Below are 12,452 nucleotides of genomic sequence, written 5' to 3' on the forward strand. Positions count from 1 at the left end.
TTTGTCGTATACCCCGTCCCAGCTAACTGTGGAGCAGGCAAACGCAAACAAGTCTCTGCGCAAGTAGTGACGCGAGACGGCTCCACCAATGAACACGTAAGTGGAACGGAATTGCGTGGAGAGGGGGAAAGCGATTGAAGTTAGCAGCCTTCTAATCAGCGTCTACTGCTTCTCTCTGGCCAATAGATTTCCCTCGCTTCTCTGACGCTATGCGCAGCCTTGCTCCACAGTTAGCTGGGACAGGGTATAGATGTTGGGCATGTGTTTCGAAGGAAACATCGTAAAATTGTTTTTTCTCTTCAATTAACTAAACTTAGGGCCTACCTTACAGTTTAGTGATTAAAGTTATCTGTCAGGAATTCAGCTACATTCCGCTATCGGAGAATATTACTCTTCTTCCCTCGCATCTAGTGTCGTGGCTTGTAATAAAGCGGTCAAAAATTCAATTCCTTGTGAAGGCATATTTCCCAGTGGTTCACATATTTTTTTATGTTATTTAACTTGTCAAACGTTCAACTAATCGCGACGATGAGGACGACTGTTGATTAAGATAAAATTATGAATGGGCACTCACAAATAACACCCATAGCCGAGCCGAGACAGGAACCCTGGAACTTGGGTGGCTCGATAGAATGTCTACCACTTAACGTTTTCGGCCACCGTCCCACCTCGGTTTCCACTTGAATCTGTAGGCCCAGTCCCGAATAGCACAACTGAGCATAAAGTGAACTTAACACATGCCTTTATTTAAAACTTTGCCTGAAAATATGTATTCAAGAAATTACAAGTACAAATAAAAATATCTTCAGTAAAAAATAACTACGGGTTTTAGTGTATTTTACAAAAAACACACTCTTAAGCCTCGTTGTGGGAATTGAGCCTCAGACCACATGAAATGCATCAAACGAATTGATATTCCATCGAAATACCATCCGTAATGGTGTATACGGTAGATATTAAATAACCTTTGAGCCATTTAAGAAATTTAGAAACTTTTGTCTAGCAGTATTTTCTTTGCTAACGAAATTAAGCTCGATAAATTTAGAACACCATTTTGGCTATAGTTCAGTAATAATGATTTTGAAATGTAATGAGTTGTTGAAATCGAAATTTTATAACAGCCATAACTATCATAAATGTATAGCTTTCACATGCTTTATTTTTTTTAAAGAACTGCTCTAATATTGTGTTCTAGCGTAATTGGTCAACGCGTTGGAGAACGTAAAGATGGCCGGAACGTGTTGCTGATCACACCTCCATTATGACCGAGATCAATGTCTGGGGTCCTTCCTTCACACACCTTAAGCTTGACACCCAATGAGACGGGGAAACGCGGCAACAGAACGAAACATACGCGTTTCCAGCGTCTCAGTGGGCGATAACCTTTAAGATAAAGCTAATCGGGACTGGACCTACAGTTAGAAGTGAGATCCGAACCACTATGTGCCTCCACCGGGAATCGAACCCGGAACCCCTTTATTACAAGGCGACGACGCTACCACTGCGCCATCGGGGAGGCCCCTGATTTCAATAGAAGTAGACAACAGAAGTTCTGTTGCGTTCTGCTGCCGCGTTTCAGTGGGCGTTAGGCTTTACTTGGATTAATTGCAGTTGCAATGTGCCCTTTTGCTATTTTAAGTATTGGTGTTAAATTTAGAATTCCAAAGTTGATGTCAGACTACCGGGCTTAACGTAACGTAACGCCACATGATCTCGTGTCCATCATTAGATATCCGTTCGAAGAAGGCATTTGTGAGGTTTTCCGTCGGCGTTCCTTCTTACATTCCTTCCTTCCTGAGAGAGAGCTCGATCTCTTTGGATTTCCCCAGAAGTTATGCAGTGACAGAGCTTGAACGTTCAGGAAGAAGCCTTGATCCGAAGGAGAAAAAAGAGAGCGAGAGATCTAGGGCTGAAGTTCAAGAAGATAGACGCAGAGCGGAACAATGGCGTTTTTGTCACCATCGTTTCTTTCAACTCGTGGCGAATGCCCAGAGGATGCTACCGTCTTTGTCCGGCACGGCATTGAAGATTGTAGAAAGTGCCGCTGCCTGTTGTGACACAAATGATTCCGAGGAAACTACCCTTCCCCAACATCCGGCCTCTTTCATCTGACCGAAGGACACAAATTTCGAAATACACTGCAAATATAGCAAGCACAACATGGAATATGCAAATTCAAATACAAAAATAGCACGAAAATAATATATCTTATTTCGTGGTAACATTTCTAGTCGCAGTGGGGGTGTGCTTTTGTAACTCTGCTGGCTGTTTGTCCCGGCAAGATTTCCACGAATGCTACGGGGATGCAGTGATTCGGAGAACTTTACAAATTATTATTTCAAGATAAATGTGATATTAATACGCTTCTTCTTTTCATAACATGGTTGGAATCTTACAAGATATTTCCACTATTATTATTGTTATTATTATTAAACTTTTTGTTGAAATTCGCCTCAGCCGACCTCCGTGGTGGAGTGGTTAGCACAGCGCGCTACGACCCCAGGTGCCCCGGTTTCGAAACCCGACCTGGGCAAGGGTGTTCTTTGTGAGTGTCCCTTTATCAGTTTCATCTGTCATCCTCATCTTCGCGATTAACCAAAAGTGGCAGAAAAGTGAACTAAAATAAACAAGATCAATCGATAGATCGTCTCCAATCAAACTACTTGTGTGGCCTTGAGGTAAGCAGAGCGTGGTACGAGACCGGGGCTCCAGGTTTGAACCTTGAGCAAGGCACGGGTGTTTATTTCTTCCGTCATCTACAGGTCGTTAGTTTATCGCTCATCGGCGCCGTCGCAATTATACTAGGAAGATGTGAATTTTCATATTCAGGAGAATGCTATTGTAGTTTGTATGTTGCCGTAGCCATTTTCGGCAATGGAGTCCCTCCTGCAGAATTTCACTGGTTTGATGATTACTCGGGTTTCTCCCACCCCTACCACATTTTTCGGTTAAGTACAACGTTCTTTATGACACCACTTGGGTAGCTTCATAGTCTCTGATTTTTCTACCTGTGCCTTGGCTATAAACAGTTCAATGCATCATTATTTCATTCAGTTTGATCGTGAATATAGATATATGCTTGTTGGCTATTTTAAAAGAACAGTAAATGTAAGCAAGAATAGGGGATCAAACTTTGGAAATATTTCATATTATATGTAATGACCTGCCATCATATATATATATATATATATATATATATACCTATATATAACAGCGATACATATTTGAGTCTGTACATAATACATAAGAATCAGTACAGTTTTTCAAATAAACTAATGCCCACTTCAAGAATAAAATATTTCTGATAATGTTCACGAAACATTTCTGTGGCAATACAATTGCTTTCGTAATTTGCAATTTATGCCATTTCAATTCTTGCTCTTTAAATAACTGACACTAAACTAGTGCCTCATTACATTTTGATTTGTAAGCGATAAGTTACATATTGAAACTGTACCTATTTTAATGAACATTAAAAATGTGAGTTGCCTACAAAGACAAATGCAAGCTCATAATAACAAAAAAATAGCATTATTACTTTAATTCTATCACTGCTTTGGGATACCATTTTTTAAAGCGGTCATAAGTATGTACATATATCTATCTAGTATTAGTGAAGGGTTAATTACTATAATTTCTCGAGCTTCGTGGACTCTCAATAATAATAATAATAATAATTTCAAACTTGAGACAATAAATATCCATCCGTACTCAAAAGTCCTTGCAAATTTCCTTCACAAATTGATCATCTGAAAACACCACTGCCAATCATAGGGGTGGAATGATTAACGTATACCCTGTCCCAGTTAACCGTGGAGCAAACCCGCGCATAGCGTCAGAGAAGGGAAGGAAATCGAGTGGTCAGAGCGAAGCAGTACACGCTGCTGCGATGGTTGGTAACTGCAGTCGCTTTCCCCCCTCCACGTAGTTCTGTCCCTCTCACGTGTTGATTGGTAGAGCCGCCTCGCGTTACTACTTGCGCAGAGATTTGTTTTCGTTCGCCTGCTCCATAGTTAGCTGAGACAGGGTATAGCACGTTACAAAGCTAAAGGCTCTAGGGTTCAATCCTCGGCAAGTAATAAATATGCTTTTGTCCCATCAACTTTTCCATCGTTTCGGTTAAACTATAGAGGTAAAGATAAAGCGATGTGAAATATCCAAAATAGAAGTAGCAATGGAGAACAGCACTGGTGTTTCCTTAATGTTAGTGAGTGAAGTTGCATTTTGTTGCGGGTCCTCTATACAGCCTTTCACTGAGGATAGAAATGACCTTCTGGAACCATAGAAAATGTACTTACAGAAAATTTTGGTTATTTCATGTGAAATTCTCCAAAAGTAGGAAAGTTTCAACTGTCTGGAACGAGCACGCTGTAGCAGTTAGGCAATGTGGTTCACGATCTGTGCGTCATCTCACCTTCTCACGATTATAATAATTATGGCGCTTGTTCCATTTTGAATTAGCGCTTAGATAAGATCTGGGAAGCAGTTTACAGGAGGCGAGACGTAGATGTGCAAAAATTGCTAATGAAAACTGGAGTCTCTCTCGCTGCATGAGCCTCAACCGTAAAACAGAGAAATTACAAAAAAGGGCCAAAACGAAAAGTAGAAAGTAAATGGGACGAATAAAGGAAAAGCAGAATCCGGAAAGGTGTGATAACATCCGCTTTCCAGTATACCATTTTACCTCTGGTCATTGTATTCAGCATTTGGAAGAAATAATTACAATAAAGCAGATGAAGAAACAGGTGATTGTACAACCTCAGCGTCAGAGTGGTTAGCTTAGCACGCAACAAAGCTAAGTGCCGACCTCCGTGGTGGAGTGGTTAGCACAGCACGCTACGATGGCAGTGGTTCCGGGTTCTAATCCCGACATGGGCATGGGTATACCTTGTAAGTGTCATTTCATCAATTCCATCATATCATCACTCATCTTCATCTTGACGATTAGCCTAAAGTGGTAAAAAGCGAAGTAAAATAAACCAAATCAATCAATAAAAACCTAGGCATCTCAGATTCAAGGTGTATCTGAGTACAGAGTGAGCTGAAAACAAACTTTGCCAAAGCTTTTGTTTCAATGTATCTTGAGACTTAAAGAATAAACTATATATGTTACTGAGACCAGGTAACCCGGATTCGAATCTCGACCTGAGAATGGGTGTTCTTTGTAAGTGTCCCTTCATCAATTTCATCATATCATCACTTAATTTATCATCACGATTAGCCAAAATTTGCAAAAAGCGACGCTAATAAGAAAAATAAAATAAAATCAAGTTTCTGAGTTACCAAGAAAGTGATGGCAACCTAGTAGCCTCCACAATTGGTTTAACAAAAAAAGCCAATGGTGCAAGATGCGATTTGTCATTTTATCAGAGTGAGGGGGACGGGTGGATTAACGGATTTACTGTCTTAGGTTCCCGTTAATTTAAACCTCGCACAAAGTACATTTTTACCTAGTAGCGAGATGTAAATCCTTCGTTTAAGTGAAAAGTTGAATTGAATACATATCAACATCATTCTGAGTGAAATTCTAAAATCAAGCTATAAGAAAATTACACAAATCAGTTGAAGAGACGAGATGAATGAGACTGCTCCTGCAGGTTCGATGGTTTGCCTGTTGGCTTGTCAAAAGCATTGAGGTGCTTAGATTTGAACTATTTTGTTGCAAATGTTTCTGCATCAAAGAAAAGCACTGGAAGCTCATTTATTGAAAGGAAAAGCAGGTTTGATAATGTTGCTACTTCTAAATGAATTTTCTGATCAGTTAAGGTTATATTCATGGTACTGAGTCCACTTTCACATTTAGCTTTAGGAATTGGTACAATTTCATTTGAATTCACAAGTTCTTTTAGTGAGGTGGGATTGAGATTTGAATTTTGTTTTAACATGCTCACATACTTTCACTTACATTAAAGATCACCTTTTCACATAACGATGATGATCTTTACTGTACCATAAAATCACCATGCATGGGTGTTCTGTGAGTGTCCCTTCATCAATTTCATTATATCATCACTCATCCTCATTTTCCCTACGACATCAGAGGTCCCAGGTTCGAATCCCGGCCTGGGCATGGATGTTTGTGAGCATCCATTCATCAATTTCATCATATCATCACTCATCCCCATCTTCGCAAATTAGCCAAAAGTGGCACAAAGGGCGAAGTAAAATGAAGCAAATCATGAATCAATCAATCATCTTTGCTATTAGTCAAAAGTGGCAGAAAAGCGAAGAAAAATAAACGAAATCCATAAAACACACATTTACACTCACCTGAATGCCATGCATCTGCATTTAATACGACTACATCTTAAAAACAAGCTTATCTTCAAAACGGCTATCCATATTGTCCACCAAAGATTGTAAAAAATTATCTCGAACGTATGATATGGTTTTCCTCTAACTCTTCAACTACCTTCTTCACACATCAATCGTCTTCAATGTTTCACTTCAATATCTTGCTTTGCTCTAAGAACCGAGAAGTTTCTGTTTTGCAAACATAAATTAAGTACGTTCGGTACTTCTAAGAGAGAATTCACACCGAAGAGACACGCGACACGAGAGCGTCACACCGAAGAGACAAGATGCACGCGACACGCGGCAAGCGACACTTGTTTCTTTGCTGAGTTTGCTTGATGGTACCGATGTAATTGCATTCATCAGTTTATTAGCCACCCGAATAAAATGTAACAAGAGACATTGTTACATGTAAATCGCGTTGTAAAATTTGTGCAAGTTATTGAAACAGGGGAGAAGCATGTTTTGCATGAGAAAACTGAGAAATAATATGCACTGACCTCAAAGTGTATACGCTAGACTTTCCAGCCTGAATAAAGCGAATACCTTTGTGAAAGCATGTCCCGGAATTTTTTTAAGTCAATGCCCTTAACCCAGGAATTATCCTCGTAAATACCTTTATATTAAGATTTTATGCATGAATTAACATGTACCTATGAAATTAAATATTGATAAATAAATTCTAGCATCAAGAGTAACAGTTGGGCTGAAAAGTTCGTAGGCTGACTCATAGATGGCGTTACTAGAATTAAATCCATGTGATTTTTACTTAGTACTAACCTTCAAAAGATACGTGTACAAATTTCACAGCTGCCGGATAATTAGTTCGTGAGATATAGCATTGTGAGTGAAGCAGCTTTTGTTATTGTGCAAAAATGGATAAAAAAGAATTTCGTGTGTTAATAAAGCATTGGTTTTTGGCGAAAAAAAATACTGTTGAAGCCAAGGCTTGGCTTGATAAACATTATTCGGACTCTGCACCAGGAAAATCAACCGTTGAGAAGTGGTTTGCTAAATTTAAACGAGGCGAAATGAGCATAGAAGACGATGCACGCAGTGGACGCCCCAAAGAGGCTGTTACCGACGAAAACATCAAAAAAGTCCACAAAATAATTTTAAATGATCGTAAAGTGAAGTTGATCGAGATAGCTGAGATTATTACATAGCGTTGTTGGAGCGTTTAAAGGATGAAATCACGAAAAAACGGCCCCATTTGAAGAAGAAAAAAGTGCTGTTTCATCAAGACAATGCACCGTGTCACAAATCAATGAAAAACGATGGCAAAATTATATGAATTAGACTACGAATTGCTTCCCCATCCACCATATTCTCCAGATCTGGCACCCAGTGACTTTTTCCTGTTTTCAGACCTTAAAAGAATGCTCGCTGGAAAGAAATTTAGCACTGATGAAGAGGTAATCGCCGAAACTGAGGCCTATTTTGAGGCTAAAGAGAAATCTTACTATAAAAATGGCATCGAAAAATTGTATGACCGCTATAATCGTTGTATCGCCCTCAAATAATAAAATCGAATTTTGTCAAAAAAATATTTTTTACTATGTTAGCCTACGAACTTTTCAGCCCAACTGTTAATAATAGTTCGATTACGGGTGTAGGATTGTTGACAAATATAAAAATATGGGTGACATCGTCTCCTAATTAAGTAATCCCGGGTTTGATAACTGGTGGAGGCACATAGTGGCGCGGGTCCCACTTTAAACTGTAAGTCGAGTTTTGATAAGTATATTTGTGCATAAAATGGAAAACGAAAACTCACAACTGAAATATCATATTGCGATTATGATAGTTTTCAACCACTTTCAGCAGAAACTTTCGCAGCCCAGTATTCGCGATCGATTAAAATTACCACCTGAGCGCTAGTGTTGCTTCCAATATGGCCGCTCTATGTAGAATAAATCTTTGTTTACATGGATGGGACGGGAGTAAATCACTGTATCATCTGCACCTCATGTTGTAACTGGAGGTCCCGGAAATTTTTTGAAAATGGAATTGAAATTGACCTGTACTTGAAAAGCTGGGGCAGGAGAAAATTGCAACATATCGTTGCAGTTCTTTCTCGAAAGAGGAAGGCTGGTTTAAAAATAATATTCACGATTTCATGACCAAGCTATCCTCACTGAAAAATGACATCGTACTGAAAGAAACAGCAACATTAGCATGGCCATTATCTTTTTCTGGTTACGTTTCACATTAATTCATTCTCAAACAATTTTCATCTTCTCCCTTAATCGACTTGTACCTGTTCCAAATTTCACACATACATAATACATGGATTCATTGGGTAAGACGCTTCATGACTTTTCGAATTTTTTTTATTTAAAAAAAAAACAGTATTTTTTATAAAGTACAAAATAAAACAATACTATCATGGCAATATATATTTATCTCTCGGAAAAAAGTGAGGAGACTCATGCATTCTTCGTAATTTCCTTGCCTAATTACAGTATTATTCTCCATGCCAATCTTCTGCCAATCAATTACGTTTTCCCTGATTTATTTACAAATTTTATTTTGTTGATTCCACGGGGTGGCAACACATGAAAACTTTTAATTTGTTCTGACCCATAAAACGATTTAGAGCAAAAAATTAAGAAAACCTGAACAGTGGACCTTAGTCTTTCGCATATTCCCCACAACTTCAACACAAAGTATCCTACATAGAGTAGTTCATAAAAATCCCACCAGATGTCATATCGGTTAATTTTAATCGCGAATAGTTGACACGAGGGCACGGTATCTGGTCGCGGCCCGGCAGTTGAGAAACAATGCACTAGAGTACTTTACCATGTTGACTGATCTATTTTGGACTAGAGTGCCTCCATATGCTGGCTTTTTTAAAATAAAAGCAGAGACGTCGTAAATGGCGAAAACACTGCATCTTCACACGATTTTGAAGGAAATTACAACCGATAACTGCATCAAAAACCTTGATAAAGTGAAAAGAACGTTGCGTTTAAATCTTCAAACATTGTACTTATCGATACTTTATCATATCAACAAATGTGACCTTCAATCACGTTGTAAGGCCTCCGGTTGGGCTGAAGCATTCACTGCTCATAGGCAAACAACAAACTGAGACGACACATTGCACGGTATTGAGAAAACGGCACAGTCCGAGAGACAAGTAAGCGACATGCGACACGTGCAGCTTGCAGTGTCTCTTCGGTTCGAAAGGTTACATTGATTACTGAGGGTTCGCTTCCAAGCGACACGCGTCGCATGTCGCATGTCGCTTGTGTGAATTCTCCCTAAGAGTCTCGCAAAGTGCAGTTAATTCCGTTATAACTTAGACCTCTGGCGAATCGATCAGGAACCAGGACGACTCAGTTAAAAGTGAAAGGACTCACCAAAACACAATAGCTCTGAAAACAAAGCGGTACAACACATGTCAAAAAGATAGTACAGTTTTAGTATTCGGTATAAAAGTTCTTGTGAAAGTCTTATTTTTTGGAGCAAATGCCGAATACATTGCATTAAAAAGAATCTGTATATGGTACATATCTGCCATACGTATATTACTTAACGATATAATAGCCTATGTGTTTTTATGTATTGCGCCCATAGAGAGTTCCAGAGGGGCACTTGTCCCTCCTGAGATATCTGGAAAGGCATCTTATAATTCGAATGGTGCAGTGCCTCCCCGATGGCGCAGTGGTAGCGTCATCGCCTTGTAATCAAGGGGTCCCGGATTCGATACCCAGTGGAGGCACATGGTGGTTCAGATCCTACTTTAAACTGTAGGTCAACTTCCGATTAGCCTTGCTGTGCATAAAGTGGGCTTAAAGCACCAAATCAACCAAATCGAATGGTGAAGTTGTAGCGTCAACGAGGAGTGCCATGATTAAAGCGTGTCTGATATACCGTATGATGCTTCATGAGAATTTTCTTAAACTGGGGGAAAAGCACCGCCCCAGCCCCCCACTTTGAGCACTGCACAGAGTGGGGATACCCCCATCCCACCTTCAAATCGTACCGTGGGCGTAACTTGGGACTTAACTTTGGGGGCAGGTATGAAATTGATGCTTAACTTTTGGGGGAGGAGGCAGAGTCAAAAAGTTTTTCCCATGAAAATAGTGTCCAGGATTATTTGCTAAATAATTGTTACATTTGCGAAATCACCAATATTATAATTTATTACTTAGCTCCTCAGGTCTCAGGATGTTAACAAAAGTATCCTGAACTTGTAAATTTTAACAAATCTGAAAATTTTGTGGGGGAAAGTGCCTCTCCTTGCCCCCGCCAAGTTACGCCTATGAATCGTACCATGCAATGATGTAACAAGACACCAAAGATGGCGCTGAACAATGCCAATTCCGCATCAACACCAAAAAGGGAAGTTATGTTACATCAAGTCTTAGTGTTTGCAAGACCGAGCTTGATGTTATTTTACTAGCTGTCTGCAAAGGACAGAGGATCATAATTTAAAGGGTTTAATTAAGCCTAACTTACTCGTGGAAAGGGGAGTTGTCAGGCCCACCACCTCTATTTCTTCGATTTTTCAATTGTGAAAATTTTAATAAAAAAATTAAAATAAATTACATTGTTCCCTCGGGTGTTCCCAATATTTTTGTGTTACTTTTGTTCATAAAAACCTAAATGTAATGTAAATAGGAGGCAAAATGCGCTTGGTGGACCTATCAGGCACCATCTTTGAATGCGTGTTATTCGAGACTCTCATGCCATTGACAGTGTACAATTGGCTCGTAATGATGGTAATTTTTGTAATTATTTTAATTAATAAACATCTGCACCTCTATAAATAAAAAAAACATTAATGAAAAAATATTACTTTTATTGTGAGTTTTACTGAATGGTAAAATATGTGTGTGACACTCATGAAATAGCTCGTTATTAATTTTTTAATAGTGATGATATTTTTTGTAATTATTATAATTAATAAATATATACGCATAACTATATAATCAACAAAGGAAGCAGTGATTCAATAACAAAATGGTTTCTTGAATTATAGTTTAAAAAAAATGTGGGCCTCTGTGGTAAGTTTCTCGTACGGTACGGGTAACCTTGTGTTAAGAGTAAAGGACAACAATGTCACCATGTTGTGTGTCCTTACTCTTGCACAATGTTATACCTTTAAAACTAAATTCTTCTCACCTGCACGCCTCCCATCACTCGTTCCATCCGCTTCCTTTTATAGTCACAGAAGTGCCAATCAGCTTGCAGCTTCTAATACGCAAAGGAATTGGTCTCCTAACAGAAGCCTGTCGTGAAGCGAGAAAAGAATCTAAAGTGCCCATTGAGCTGAACACTTTTTCAGTTTACTCTCGGTAGATCCGTAATCAACTATCCAATCAGAACTCGCCGAAGTTTCTCGACGCAAGAAAGGTCGCTGTAGCTTTGTAAGAGAACAGAAGTTGGGGAAAGAAAGCTCAGAAATTTCCGCCCTAAACAGTTTCTTCTTTTGCCCTCGAGAGAAAACTGCGGAAATTTAATCAGGATTTTCCTTTCAAACGGAATTGACGCCCCCCAAACTGTTCCCGTACACGGATAAATTATCACCGCGAGTAACATTTTTTCTCCAAGTTGAGATTGATTCTCTGTCTCCAGATGCAAGACAGCAAGAAATCGAAATCATCTGACGGCGAAAAATGCATCCATTACTAGAAAATCGGAGATGTTATTAAACGGTGGATAAGGTGATATCTGGAATTTCAAATGGCAGTCTGTCGTAAAGGATTTTGGATGAACATTTTTTTCCCCTTGCGTGTGGCTTTTTCTGGTATTTATAAATCGATTTGTGTACTATATGCTAATAATCACATGTCTCGTTTCTACTTTTCTAGTTTCATGGTGACTATCAAGATGAAACCGAAATCCAAAATTCTTGCTTACGGCGAGGTAGCCACTAGACCACAGAGGCCGGCATAACAATGTCTAAGGTACGAAACATTCCGTTATTATTATATATGTTTTGATTTCATTTGCTTTATTTTACCTCGCTTATTTATGCCAAGTAGTGGTATTTGTGGTATTACTGGGACAACAAATGATGAGTCACCCTCAGGCTGATTTGGCTACACTTAAATCTAGGTCAAGATGTCCATTTGAGCTTATTGCTCAAGTGTGCTACTCTGTCTAACCCAAGATTTTTGTAAAAAAGCCCTCGGGAATTTCCT

The sequence above is a fragment of the Lepisma saccharinum genome, chromosome 2 (genome assembly GCF_977018435.1).
Source record: "Lepisma saccharinum chromosome 2, izLepSacc3.1, whole genome shotgun sequence".
NCBI lineage: Eukaryota > Metazoa > Arthropoda > Insecta > Zygentoma > Lepismatidae > Lepisma > Lepisma saccharinum.